Source organism: Macrosteles quadrilineatus, unplaced genomic scaffold (genome assembly GCF_028750875.1).
Source record: "Macrosteles quadrilineatus isolate MER2022 unplaced genomic scaffold, UCM_ALF_1.0 Scaffold_1__1_contigs__length_201487025, whole genome shotgun sequence".
NCBI classification, from domain to species: domain Eukaryota; kingdom Metazoa; phylum Arthropoda; class Insecta; order Hemiptera; family Cicadellidae; genus Macrosteles; species Macrosteles quadrilineatus.
The window spans coordinates 129,046,720-129,062,462 of record NW_026542594.1 but is presented as its reverse complement, the minus strand read 5'-3'; the positions used below and the strand labels follow the sequence as shown (position 1 = coordinate 129,062,462).

Below are 15,743 nucleotides of genomic sequence, written 5' to 3'. Positions count from 1 at the left end.
ACTAAATTGTTTTCCCACTACAACTAAATTAATTGTTGAAAAAATAATTATGACTTTTAAATTTTGGTTGAACCATAGTATCAATCTACCAGATAACTATAGCCAATGGTAAATCCCAAAGGCCACTTTTGTAATGCAAAACAATCCCGAAATTCCCTTTCATGATCTGACCTATGTTGGTAAGCATTAATTGGTCCTAATTCTATCACAATCTTGAAGTGTTCTCAACAGTTATTATTGTACAATAATATTGTGCGCAGAAAAACGAAGGTCTCAGAACTAGACCATGAAGACTATGATAATCGCTACTTCCCTGTAGGGAAATTCGCTATAAATACTATATAATCATATCGCAACGGGGTTTGCGATAAAGTAGCTCAATAAATAAAGCCCAACCGGTGTCAAACGTCCTCCGGGCTCGTTCATCATCGTTCTTTGCCAAAGTAAATCCTTTCCTGTATTTACTTAATCTTTAAAATAATCTAAACATATACAAAGCTAAAATTGACCAAACCATATTTACCGGTTGTCTGGAAATTAAAATCCTAAATATATTCATTCTGTATTTATAAAAGCCAAAACCACTGTTTAGGGTTGCCACCAGCCATGAAAACCTTGAAAAGCTTGAATTATGCATGAATTCTTGTGACCATGAAAAAAGGCATGGATTATGCATGGATTTCTCAAATGGACCATGAATTTTCAAAATCAGGAACAATTATTCAACCAGTAGGCCTACCATTAAATTTTCCAAATAAAAAATATTTCATATTTAAAAACAGTTTGTAGAAACGAAAACCATGAAAATACTGCGTGGAGATGATTATTTAACATGTTCCACGGTCAGAAACAATTGCTTATTTCATTCAAAGTCATTCAAAGATGCTGATGTCAGCTGAGACTTCCCGAGGACTGTATATGGTTCGAAAAATCATTAGTAGGCCAACCCCTGCGTATGAAAAAGGGGTATGGGGACTTCAATCACAAAAACAGAAGTTTTAGACCATGCACGGAATTTAAACGGGGTGCGCAATAGAACCGAATTTCCGACTCTGACGCCTGATTTTTTTAGCTTTTTGGATAAAACCACCATATAAAACCGTACGTTGTGGAATAAGATAAACCAGAACGCACATTTTATGACAATTATGTAGGGGGATTAAACTGGATGAAACAGGACTTTTTTGGCTGGGTGAGGGATTTTTGTTTTATTCCGGTGGAAAGACTGATTTAGACCTAGACTTAATATATTTTACAATTCTTCTCCAATATCTCATATAGAATATGAGCTGGACCAGTTTTGTTGTCAACTTTGTTTTGAATGTTTATAAATCACTCTAATAATTTGTATATTAAGTATGAAAGGTTATTCAAAAGTAACACACAAAGAAACTGCCTCTTTAATGTCAGCATAGTTTATGAAATCAGCAAAACTCAATTGTGTTGAAATTGTATAAGCGCATCGACCATGAATTTTTTGTAAACTACCAATGAAAACCATGAATTCTGCATGAATTTTATCATCCCACTGTGGTGGCAACCCTAAAAATTGGATAATGACGCAATCGCTGGATTGAATTGGCCTTGAGGTTTAGAAATTCCATTCACAGTATCCTGAGTTTTTTTAGGTGAACTAAGGAAAGGTTATAACAATAATTGTAAGAATTGCCATAATCCCTATTTCCATACAGTATATTGGCTGAATCTTTTGTGACATAAGGGTCAAATTTCATTTGTCATGTTGTGTTTCTTCAAATAAATGTGTAATGTTTTAAAACTGTTGTTTTCATCCCATGGATAAAATGTGGCAAATTGTATTCCTCCTCACAATACATTTGTACATGACAAAAGCATCTGTAAACGATATGGAGTAACTATATTTGACAACCAGATGCAATATTAAGGTTGATCAAATCACCTGTGTTCTAAAATTAGAAGTGCGTCCTATCACAGCAGTTTCATCCTCTCTGTATTTGCTATGATACCGGGTGGCAACAAATAATTCACTCATTTAACATTGCTGCACATTTAGTAATTTGGTCACTTCAGTAGTTTATTTCATTTTAAATAGCCCGATTTCAATAGGCTGTAAGTAGTTGAATACAGTATTTCATTTATGCCGTGCATACTAAATCTTGCATATTGAACCTTTAGACTACTTACTAAATAACCTATATGTGTTAAATTTCTGCATAATGTCGAAAATGTAGCATTATTTGCAAACGGTAGGCTCTTAAATATGGAAATCTTAAACACTGTATGAGAAAATCAAATTGTTTATTACTTTAAACATTAAAATGTCGTGATATTTACAATTTAAGGTATAAAAATACCCCGAAAAGTCTTGTCAATTTTTATTTGACAGTCTATTTTGTTTACTGTGTGTTTCAAAAACCAAAAGCCTTACAATTTTGTTCATACTTAACATGTGCTTTTTCTGTTTTAATTTGTTACAATGATGTAATTTTAACTTACATTTATGGAATTCTCTAAACTTACTTATACAGTATTTGACTAAAAATCGTATGCATTAAAATTTGAGCATGTTTAGGCTGTTACTGTGATGAAAACCTTTTTATGCCATAAAATTCAAATAAACCATTGTACCTAAGATTGAAGTATTTAAATACTTTACTTTTTCTTGAAAATTTTATAGTAATGTGTTAGCATTTTTATCTGCTAGTTAACATGGAAAATTTACTTCTACATTTTGAGAGATATACGACATTATATTAATTCGAATTCAAGTCATAATTTTACTATAAACATCTTAAAGCGAACTGTAGTTTAACTCTATAGTAAACCAAATCAAAACAGTTTATTCAGATACAATTGACTAATTTAACAAGCTTCGTAATCATTGAAAATATTAACCACACATGTGTATCACACATATTACTTCTGAAAAGGTCCTTAGGTTAAGAGCTTTTAGCATTCTTAAAGCTTTTCTTGTGCATTATCATTCTATTTAAGCCGTTTTCAACCCAATCCAACTTTTGTGGTCAACAATTACATGATTGAAAATAACTTAATTCGTGAATGGACATCAATAAATATAAATTGGAAATAGTTCGTAAAGGGAAAGTTTTATTATTTTTTGAAGTGAGAAGACGTGCTTCTATCTACACTACCGACACTAATGGATATTTGTCTTTTGGTAACATCTTCATCGTAAAAACTGTTATGTCTTGATTTAGTAAATTTCTTTGTATTTTTGGATGATCGAGAATGCTTCAAACACAAGAAATACTTAGATTAGTGGAAAATACATGTTTTATAATGTTCAATAGTTTCGTAATCACTAACATGACAACAGAATTGTGTATTTGAATGTCATATTTTGGCTCCTGACCGCTCGTTCTCCACCATGCGAAGCAAGATAGTTATTTTTGAATATATCATTGATTTGTATTGGCTTGTGTCAAATTTGTATTATGAAATAATATTTTATCAAAATCAAAACTAATTAGTAAATGAGCACCTGAAAAGCAAATACGCTAATGGCAGCAAACCTACAGACTAAGCGAATTTCCGTCTGTCTGATTGGAATTTTACTCAAACATTTTCCTAAACTTGTCAGATTTATTCTTTTTTTAAAATAACATTGGATATAATGAGTGTTTAGGTTTGCGTCTTCAGGTAATAAACAGTGTAGTATAAAATAATTAAATTTTCCACATTTGATCATCGAGTTTAGGAAAGAAATTTGTTTCAAAATATGTATTTTTTTCGAGTCAGGTTTTCAATCCAGTTTTACTACTTAGCCTCATTTTCCTCTAAACATGTAAATTTCCCTACCCTTATTACGAATCGCTGTTTTCTAATTTGATAGTAAAAATTATTTATACCATATTATCATTCTTAAAACGTCTTTAAATTTCTAAACTATAATACTTAAACCCAAGTGGGCTGATAGGGCAGGTCCAATGCCTGGCCATGCAACTGAAAAGATTATCGTACGGTTTTTGTAGAGAAGGTCTGCCATTAAAGAGGAAGTTCTTCTTGAGAAACTTATTTTCCCAATAATCACACATTCGTATATCACATTATCAAATATCTACAACTGTTATTGACTTACATGATTTGAACCCGTTCCTCCCGGATATAACCCCTTTACTTCATCCAAGAGCATTCAAAAGCCTTCATACAGTGGGAACCAGGTATAACCATATACCTCTTTGAGTAGTAAAATTTTGATTTTTATAAGAATAATTTTCAATATTTTTTTTGATTGTCCGTTAATCCGTTAAATTGACAATGAACTACTTTTTGTAAACATTCTAAAATAAACTAAAATGTAATTAATGGCAAACATGTTTTCTTGTTTGACACTAGTACAAAGTTCAAGTATTGTGTGATAAAATAATTTTCTTTGACAAAAATCAATAAGTATAATGATTATACTATATCATATATTATCATTACCATTTTAGATGGGGACGCTACCTAGGTGCGTATTTTAACCCAAATATGTGTGAAGTATTGATGTCGAATGAAGCGTGATGATCTGTGTAGTTTTGTTACTGACTAAGATCAGCTGTTTCATTAGCCAGGATAATTTATTTAAAGCCCAATGATGAGGAACAGCTGGATCCAGTTTCGAACCATCAAAAAGCTACACACTTTTTCAGGATCGAACCGGTGACCTTTTGATTACTAGGCGAGCACTATAACCACTCAGCTACTCAACCAGTTTCAATGATTCACAGGTAACACTGTTCATGATGGTTGTTATTTAGTAGCTTTTATATTTGTGCATATTATTACAGAATAAATCATAATTAGTATCTATAATACGGATTCAAGCTTGTATAATAATGTTTGTAAATAATAAATACCTGAGGTTACAGTTTCATTGCACATCTCTGTGCATCAGAGCGTACAAGACGATACAACGGACATGTACAGACATGTCCAGTAGGGGCTCTGTCTTTGATCTCAAAATGTTGTCCAGAATCCGGATTCAATAGATGTATCAATCGTTATTTCAGGAACCTTAAATATAGGGTGTCCTAAAAAGTACTTTGACACTGACAGCTTGTAGAGTAATAATCATTATACTTGTTGACATGGTTTTGGTGATAAAACGTATCCAAATACAGTTTTAGTCCTATAACTAACATTGTCCTCTTCAGATGATGGTGTGGTATACTTTTAGGTGTATATAAATATATATATTTAATGACTAATAAATTGAAGGTGGTTCGCCCTTGTGTTGAGCTTTTATAGAAATGTTGGCAAAGGTGTGATAGTTACCTTAAAAAAAACTCCTGTAATGTAAAAAATACACCCACCTCAAAAAACTTGCCGACATAGCGAACTAAAAATTTAGCTAATTGGATTTTTATTTTCTTATTCCATTGACCAAATTTAATTCTTGAGCACGCAAAACAAAGATTTTCCAGTGTCACAAACCTGGTAAAGCAACGTATTGGTGTAATATACAATTATTTATGCTAACATCTGAAAAATATCAACGTTTTATAATGCTTAAAAATACAGTTGTGAACACTATTTGGACTTCGTTTATTGTGTTTGAAACAGCTGTAGTTGATGTAAATGTAAAATTAGTTTAATCAAACTATCAAACCGTTCTTGTATGTTTTCCGGCGTTCTCTGATTGGCCATATGTAGTCTGTTTTTTTTTTTTCAAAAATAGTTTTACAACAGTTTTACTGGTTCCTATAAAGTTGACAATTTTTGGTAAAGTAGTTGTTTAAGACTGTACAGCCCTTTGACATTATTTTGCTTGAATTCAAACCGTTTTAATTTATTTTGTATTACGTTTTCAGCAAATCATTAAGATTTTCCATATAAAAATTATACATTCACTTGATAATGTGTTAAAAGACAAAATTGATTTGAATGTTTAGAAAAAGTTATATAATAAAGAGTAGTTTTCCTTAGTTACCATATTAATTATAATTACAACTCTATATTGAAGCATTTCTTTTTAAAATTACATGTTGCAAACGAAACCTTTTTTATCAATTTTTAAATATTTTGTATGAATATCTTCAAATAATTATGGTTATGAACAGCTGAAACTAGAGCCTCAACAAGTGTTCAAATGTTCAAAGTTGAGAAACTCCATCTCGTGTGTAGATAATGTCCCTCAATGACAGGGCTGTTCTAACCTAATTAACTTTCTATGGAATGCAATTTATACGATGTTTCTCATTTAGATGTCCTGGCTGTGTAAGAAACTTGATTCGTGTTAATTCATTCAACTCTCGCTTATATTACTTAGCGTCTGAGATTTGTACATTTTACGTAATCAAAAATTGAATTTTTTTTAATTATATTTTTTTCTTTTATAGTAAACTAAGAAGCTGTACGTACATGAATATTTGCTGTTATGTTGGTGGGGTTGAATTGTAATGATACATTGATCAACAAAATAAAAATTGTACTTTCTTCTCTGAACAATAAGTTTACAATAGAATATACGAACATAGGAAGTTTATGTATTCAAAAAGTCAAAGTGCTTTAATTTTTACATTAATTCAAAGCATTTATTTAAGAGTAAACACAAATTATTGAAAAAATATAGTTTGACTATATAATGCAATTTTAGCGAAGTACTGAAGTACTCCATAAGGATCAGTAGCTATTGAAATCGTTTAATTTGTTATGTGGCATATTATATAAACCAAAACAGGTACGACAATACTCGGGAAGGTTCAATGTTTTCTAACGTATTATCATTATTGAGAAAACATTTCATAATTTTAGCGAATTTAAGTTCGTGGTAAGACCTGGACCCGGGATCGAATTACTTTTTCGTTTTGATGTCCCCTGAGGCCAAAAACACCATCCGTTCAAATTCATAATGTGTGTGTGTGTCCGTTAGCACGATAACTCGAGAGAAAATTATCAGATTTTGATTAAATTTGGTACAAACGTGTAAACCTTAACATAAACGTTTATTCGAACGAGTTCGTGAACCAGCGAGATCGGACCATGGGAACAGGGTTTTTATGGGGTGAAAATTGGTTTTCTTGTTTTCAAAACAGAAGATTTCCCAATTTGTCTCTGAACCATTTTTAAAGATCTTAAAAAAACAAAATGATTTAGTATATTGAAGTGTTTTTCTACAGTTATTGGTTACGGAGAAAATTAAAAAATTAAAATTTTAAATTCCCATGTTATTCTTATGGAGAATAAGTAAACCGTCGTAATTTGCTTGTTTATGGATATATTTTGATCAAACCTGGCAAATTTATTTATTTTATATTAAGCTATTAATATATTACTAAAAACACCATTTGGTTATGCTCTCTGTAGCAGGAAACCTAGGTACTCGTTAAACCTTATGTTATTGAATTAGATTTAATTGAAAATAAAATCAGGCAAATGGAAATTCGCTTAGTCTGCAGGCTTGCTGCGGCGGGGGTATTTGTTATTACTGTGTTTGAAATAATTTTCACTATAACCTCTGTCCACATGATAATAAGGATAGGCAGTAAAAATGCATAAACACATATAGACTCACCCTAGCCATTAGTTGACTTCCGTTAGCCAAGTCAACACCCATTTGCAAACGGTAAAAGTTTAACACTACACTTAGTTTTATGTTCACCTTAGAATAATAGTCAATAACAAGTTTGGAGTGCGGTAATTATAGTCATACATACTTAAAGAATTCCGCTAGTTCAAATCAGCTGGTTTTTTTATGTTAAATCTAAAATTTGTTTTGATGTGTTGTTTTCTGGTAATCATAGAAGGCGTTGATGATAGTTAATTGTGTCCCTCTTTTATCAGGGGAAATTCTACAAACGCGCGCTTTACCTTTCGTTTATAATACCGAAGCACAAGCGATAATTTACTATTACTACTTAAAAAAATTATATTAATTAAACAAGGAAATGTTTTTTTTAATGATTTAACAAAATAGCAAATACAAAACACATTCCACATAACTTGGAAAGCTACACATCTGACTATCTTCCACTGAACAAAAGATAAAAAGTATGACGGAGCAAATTTAATTTTTCCCATAGGCCCAAAACTGCATTTAAGGCCAGCTATATTTGGGCACTATAGTTACTGTATCCACTTTTATTTGATTTTAATTTGAAAGCTTAAAACATTCATTTGTGGGTTTGAGTAATTATTCATTTGTCACCAACATCCAGTTAGTGTAAACGATATTGTAACTTTTTAGGTCCCTCCAACCTTGAAAATAGAGTCAGATTCTAGACACTAAAAATACGTAACCTCCTGTTTTACTAAAAAAAGTCCACAATAATCTTCTAAACATACAACTAAATGAAGGTTTTTAATAATAGTTTAGGTAAAATTAGATTCGAAATCAGGTAATTTTTGGTTGAGGTTCACACATGAGCAAAGAAAATAAAAAAGTGATGCAACTCCCATGCTAGTTATAACTCCACTTATACGGGAGTATAGTTAAACAAATATTAAAACAAAACTTTTAAAACACAAGAAGACATGTAACATAAGGGCTCATACAACAATTTTCAATCATATTTTGATGGATCATAAATAGCATTTGTGTCTGGAGCATATTTTATAAATTTTATTTTTATACTTTGTTCACGATTACCAACACTAATTACTCGTATATGACGCTGATATGTTTTAAGCAACAAAGAGGGAAGCCTCTGCCGTAGTTTTTGTACGCATTATCTTAGGGAAGTAATTTTCTCCTGAGATTGAACGTGATTCAATAATGCTTTGCTTGAATTTCTTTGACAAAATATTGTAAATACTACTGAACAGGTTTCTCGTTGCAGCCGCCTGCATTCTCAAAACATGTTTTTAAGTCATTACTACAATAACGTGGTTCTAGGTACGTAGAAAATTGTGAAACTGATATCGAAACAAAATTATTTCATATGATTTGACAGTCTAGTGATCATGTAGTGAATGTGATGCAACAGAATTTTAACATCAATAGGATACATATAATCGACACAATATTTTTTTTTACTGTATCAATAAGGATATAAATGGAGAAAATAGTTTAGGGAAATGCACTAGCCAATCGGTTAACCATCCAATCCATCTTGAACTCGCGGTCCTCCATGCGGCTGGCTGAACCCACTCTACTTGAAAAATTTGGAATGATACAAATGCTGCACCAAACTTCATAAAAGTTGTAAAACAAAAGTAATTTACTAAAATATAATTCACAAAAACACAAATATTGCACATATTTTTTCCTGTTTTGCAACGTATACTAAATCCTTCCACTTCCACAATATACCCAATCATGTGTATGAACCAATGAAGCTTCATAATGGAATGTTTATGAATTGTATTAATTAGACTTTGTTATGTCAAAAAGAATACTTCGTGAAAGAGGTACTGTAACCATATTGAAATCTTAACTCCCTCTTTTAAAATCTTTATGTTTTGGGGTAACTTTAGTTATTTTATATTCGAATATTTAACTTAGTTGCAAATCGAAATTGAAAAACCAACACAATTCAAACCGTTGAGTTTATATGCGGTCTTATGCGTGGCAGTGATTCACAATTGATAAATCCAAACAATAAGAGTATATTCACAATCGCGACCGCTTTCTTTAGGCAACAAACGATTGGAAAATCGCCAAATGACTGTAAGCCCGACTTCAATTATGATGAACGATTTTATCTACAAAATCGATATTTCTGTTCTCATTTCCTTATCGTACCACTGCGTTGCCAATTTATTTGCGTACATGCACTTAACGATCATCAATATAACATATAAATACGTTACTTGAGATTATATATTCATCTGACGCTATAGTGGGTATGTTATAGTTTTACAATTATTGTTAAAGTAGAAATATAAAATGAACAATAACCAGTGTTAACGAATGGGAGGAAATTATATACCCTATACCCTATATAATATACAGCCTGATAATGACATAGCTATAAATTACCTATTAATTTATTGTCAATTATTAATTTAGCTATAAATAGTATATTTTTAACACGCTATGAAGACGTTCAACTTATCATCCATAAAAAAATATTTCAACGCATAGCAAACTTCGGGAATCGAGATACTAAAGACTTATTTAAATGACCTGTTATTTGAAATAGTGTTACTTTTCTGATAAAGACTTAAACACTGGACAATGTTCTAACTCTCACCAACAACCAAATGGTATAATACATCATAATCGTATTATGATTTTGTGTTGTTTTGCCCAGTCAACTAGTACTACTAAAATTTAGTAAATATGTTTAATTTAGATTCTTAATCTAGATGTGTTAAAGTAAGAACGGAAATTTAAGAGTGAACTTTATTCTATGTTATAATAGAAGGGCTGCGAATATGAAAGAGCCAGAATCTAAAAGAGTTGTTTTTTTATTAGTTGTATGCTTTGAGATTAATGTGAAATAAGTTGTGTTAGAGATTAACCTAAGTTGTAAATCAGATTTTTAGCAGTAAAAAATAAATGAACATTTAATCAAATCGATAGTCTATAGCATTAAGCTGTGCTCTGTCGATTGCTATTATGTTAAATTGTTTTAATAGATTGGCATGACACATTCTATAAATATTTCAATAGTAAACATATTAATGATAATTAAAATAAATCATATTTATGATGTATAGTTGCGCTCTATCAAATGCTAGTTTTCTTCTAAGTTGTTTACTTGAAACTTGCCAGATATCTTTTAGAAGGAAAACTATAATTTGTAATTCAAATAAATAATTCTGCAATAATACATAATTGTACCCTTTCAATTACTGGAGTCTTCTAAGCTGTTTAGAATATGTTTTTAGATCTTTAAGTAGTGAAAAGTCAAAAATATTTGTAATAAATTAAACTGTAAAATATATAGTTGCTCTTGATAAAAAAAAAACTCCATGATATGCTTAGGTAGATTTACGTGACAATTTTCTAACATTTCAGTAGCGAATAGGTAAAGGTTATTTTAAATAATTGTTTGTGTAATAATACATGGACCGTTCTACCAAATGCTAGTTCTATGTTAATGTTTTCTTTAGACGTTGTTCTTTTGACGTGAAACTTACAGAAACATCAGAAGTGGATAATTTAAGGATGATTTAGATAAATAAATGTAACTTTTGACTTATTTTTGTATGCATGATTGAGTGCATATCACTCTCCGAATTTTATTACAGCCTGTAAAGTTGATCTCTATCAAATGCTGGTTCTATACTAAATTGTTTTGTAGAATTAACATGAAAATATATATCAATATTTCAGTATTGAAAAGTAAAGGCCAGTTGAAATATATTTTACCTTAACAATACATTGTTGCGCTCTCTCAAATGATAGTTCTATAATAAATTGCTTTGGATATTTTCACGAATCTTCGTTCTAAGATCATGATAATGATTGTTCGTAAATGATAATTTGAATAAATGATAGAACAATAACTTGTAGTCGAGCTGTACAAATCATTGTTGTTACGTAGGTACGTACCTTAGAGCAGAGTGTAAAGAATGTGATATCAGAGGTGGCGCGCCGGACACTAAGAACTCAACGTCAAATTTTACACCTATATATCTCTGGGGGGGTTGAAGCCCCTCCCACCTACGAACCACCCACAACAATTCATCCAGCCCATTCCACATTTTATAATATCTATTTAAATTTCGCTTATATTTCATAGGGACATGACAGAATGGGAAACCGAAAATGCGAGAATGTAAACAACTCAGATTAAATCAATTTGAGATATAAGTGAATTGTTGTTACCCCCTATAATTTAAAAATGTGATTAAGAGGATGTTCTGAGAGCACTGGGACTCATTTTGAGGTATCTAAACGTTAAGTTGTATATTTTAACATCATGTATAGGATGTCACGTCCAACCCCGGAATTACACCAATTACATTAATTGACTTTGGGTGTTGCATGTAGAATTTTTGACTTTAGGGTATTACATGTCGATTATTTACCTTTGGGTGTTGCATGTATATTTTCGGTTTATGTTCGGTTAACTATATCCATGCTGAAGTCTACAAAATATTATCTTATTTTATGAAAAATTTTACTGTTATGAGCTTTACTATTCAATTGATTAATAATACCAAAGGACTATTATTTTTTAAGATTTAGTGGCATTTTTATTCTTTATACTTTAAAGTTATTGGCAAAGTAACAAAAAAGCAATATAAATGGTCAATAGTTTGTGTATATGACAGAAATATACCTGTATCTTACACTTAATCATGTTTTGGAGACTTATCTTGCATCGCAAAGCCACATTAAAAAGTATTTGGTGTCTTCCGCTGAATTGTATGAAAATTTACCATGAGATAAATTAATTGTGTGCAATTATTGTTAGTATATTGTAAATGCTAAGGTAGTAGACCGGCCTGATCGAACTAACAAGGAGTTTATGTTTTTTCGTAGTTTTGTTTTATTATTTTGTGTCATCGGAGATTTATTTTACAACCTGAAGATTGTAGTTTGATCTGTTATTGATTGTGACTCTTAATAGAGCCCAAACCAGTAGTGTTTGCACAAACCTAAATTTCTAAGATATTTTTTTTCTCGAAATCTTTTCTTTAGACATTAGTAGTAACAATAATACCACAAACAAATATGCAGTAATAGGTTAATTGATTATTTTATTTAAATGGCTTTAGAATGTAGTACAGCATAATCGCTTTCATAAAGTGTACATATGCTTTGTATGAATCAAAAGTTGATCTTCGCTTGAAGAATGAATACTGATCACAACTACGATACATAAATGCATGTGTGTTAAAATCTTTAAATTGCATTAAACATTTAGTTACCAATTTACTGTTAATTAACTTTAAGACAATTTATTCGTAAATGTTTACTATCTCTAATATTTCCAATGATAAATCAAACTATTTACTAAGAGAGCATTCGATAAAACGAAATTGTAGATTGAACTTTTTATTTTTAAACATGCAGGCGGACTACGACATTTGCAGAGAGAAGTAAGATATTTTTAAAATTAAATTAGTTTTCTGCATTAATAGCATTAATTAAAACAACAATTGTTTTGAAAATATTGAAACTCTTCAATTAATTGCTGAGGTCACTTGAGGCTTTGGATTAAACACACACCCTTATAGAAGAACAATTTGGATTCAGTCGAAGTCAATTTTAAGGAACCTGATGTTTGGTAATACTTGAGTGAATCAGTACTTTTCTTTGATTGATTGATTGAATCTGGGCGGACCTTATACTGGTGCACGTCAGCCACAGATGGGCGTTTTGTGCAACGGCAAACCGGCAAACGTGAATCGCTTGATGAACTGCAGCATCTTACCCATGAGCTCCTTTGAGGAAGGCGTCTACTGTTATCGCTTATTATTGTTCTAAGAGTGATTCCCCTTACCTCATTCAAAGCTGTTCAGTCCGAGATGATTATCTGCAGTCTAAATTTCCTACACGCAGTGTCTTCATTATAAATCCTCAAGCGATGCAGGTGCAGTTTCAGGAAGCCAAGAACATGACCCGTGACCATTCCTGGAATCTATCTTGGTTGCCTCTTGCCCAATCGTAGATCATTGGAGGCGACCGTCTGGAAATGGGTAGGAGTTTGCTTATCCTATGGTGTTGAAGCCTACCCATCTTCTCCTGTGTTTCTCATGAGCCCATGACATGTGATACGCATACCCAAGAGAAATTCCACTGAAAGGCTGTGGTCCCACAAAGTCTGCATGTCACCCAGTGCTGACATTTTGTCACAAAGTGGCTATGGGTGGTGCCAGCATATTTTTTTTTATGATTCTCATTTTAAATCCATCGGAATTTACAAAGTACTTAAAAAATTTCATTTTGTAAATATTGTGGAGTATTGAGCTATAATTTTGGCCCAAGAGGTTGTAAAGGGATTCTTGGCTTGTTACTACGTTCTAGAATACGTAATTAAGTGAGATTATAAGGACTTAAAAACATTTAAAGGATTTTAAGGATTTAAAAACAAATATAATCGAAAAATTCATTAAAAGATACGTAGTTTAGAAATGTGTGATTTTCGCTTTAATTTATGTAAACATTTCCGGGGGAGAACCCCCTTTTTGATGGGGGTAAGTCCGCCTCTACTGTCGCCCAGTGGAAATTCCTTAAAATATGCTCTGGAACGAGTTATATGCAAACAATTGCTTGCCTTATTATAAGCAATGTAAGCATGCTTGTTCTATTATAAACAAATATTAGGGAATACGCTGAAGAATTAAAGTACACAATAAGAGTTAACCAATCGACATAACTCCAGACAAGCTCAACTAGACATGAATACGACTAAAAAGGTGTTAGTTTCACAATAGGGTAACAAGTCTTCTTGCAGTGCCCAAAGCTCTGTTGTACAGGTAAATATTTTGAGGTTGTACTTGAATTTTAGAATTTGCTGTTGTTTATATTTTGAGGTCGTACAAATTAATGTTTTGAGAGCACAGAGACCCGAGGGAGGTAGCCGTCGGCACAGTTTTGGCTAGAAACGCTTTCCTTGTCTGGCCTTATCTAAACATGATTTCTACATTGTCGGATTACCCTATAAAATTATTATCAGATAGTAACGACCCATATATCAATTAGTTACATATTTGAAAGCCAATTCTTTGAAGTTTTTTTAGGCTTTTAATATTTCACTTTTATGTTTATATTATAAACAAAGTCTTATACTTAATGAACTTATGTAAAGTTTTAAATGTATGGTTTTTGGTGGGTAGAGTACTCTAACAGAGAAAGTAAACTTAGTCAGAGATATCCAGTCTTTGTTTTCTAGATGAGTGGACCTGCATACTGGGTTACGAACCACTACGATACCGCATTATAAGATAGCTTATAAACAAACCATTGGTTATTGGTGAGGAAGGAACTCAAGCCCTTAGGCTGGGCGTCTATGTTCTACCATAGACTAGTAGACGTCTCATCCCATTGTAAATTTTGAAGCTAGTTTTTCGTGTCTAGTTCAAGTACGTCGACACTGATCGCTAGTGTAGACGAAATTTTGTTTCCATTATATTAGGGGGTTTTTCATGATTTGTGCTTTACTGTTTGGTTGTACTTTTATATAACTAGGAGACCAGTTATTGTTTATGATTAGCTCGTCTTATTTTGTTAAATGAGGTTTTAAATGACTGAAATAACAAAAAACAATTTGTAAACATAACACGACCTCTATAGTGGGACGTACAGAACTAACAATAAAATTGGCTTCAGCTGTTCCATAAGGATGAGAAATCTAATGGTCTACTAACAGAACAACTACTACCTTCAAAAGTGGGCAATCCAGACAACTAATTTATCAAATCGAGTTGGGTATAAAGATGGGTACGTTAATTGTTTTTAGCGAATTTCCCTATAGGGAAGTAGCTATTACCGTATGTCTCATGGTAAGACTTAGGCCCGGGGCCGATTTACTTTTTCATTTTGATGTCCCCAGAGGCCAAAAACACCATTCGTTAAAGTTTTTATATATGTACATATATATATATACAGTGTGTAAATTAAGTATGGAAACAAATCTGTATTTTTAAAACCGAAATAGATAGAAATATTCTATTTGTGGCAATAATAGTTAACAAAGATTCCGCAATTTTTCACATGAAAAATATTTTTTTACCCCCCTAACAGGGTAGGTGGTAGGGGGTGACTTATTTTTTTCAAATAGCAACCCCTATTGAGTGACCCCTCATTTTGAAGAGTTTGTCAAAAGAAACACAATGACGCAAATCCGAGGTGAATATCTCACTCCTAGCCCAAATGGCGGATATTCCAAAATTTGATTTATTGTACGTGAAAAGCACCAATT

General features: G+C 31.8%; 1 protein-coding gene across 1 annotated transcript in view; it reads right to left on the bottom strand.

The window, feature by feature from the left end:
• LOC128983110 (uncharacterized) overlaps nt 1–11,458 on the bottom strand; it is a 28,425-nt gene extending 16,967 nt beyond the window's left edge. The window contains exon 1 of the mRNA XM_054402273.1: nt 11,423–11,458. The gene's annotated coding sequence lies outside the window, so the exon portion shown is untranslated. The remainder of the gene's footprint in view (nt 1–11,422) is intronic.
• Between the last annotated feature and the right edge of the window lie 4,285 nt (nt 11,459–15,743).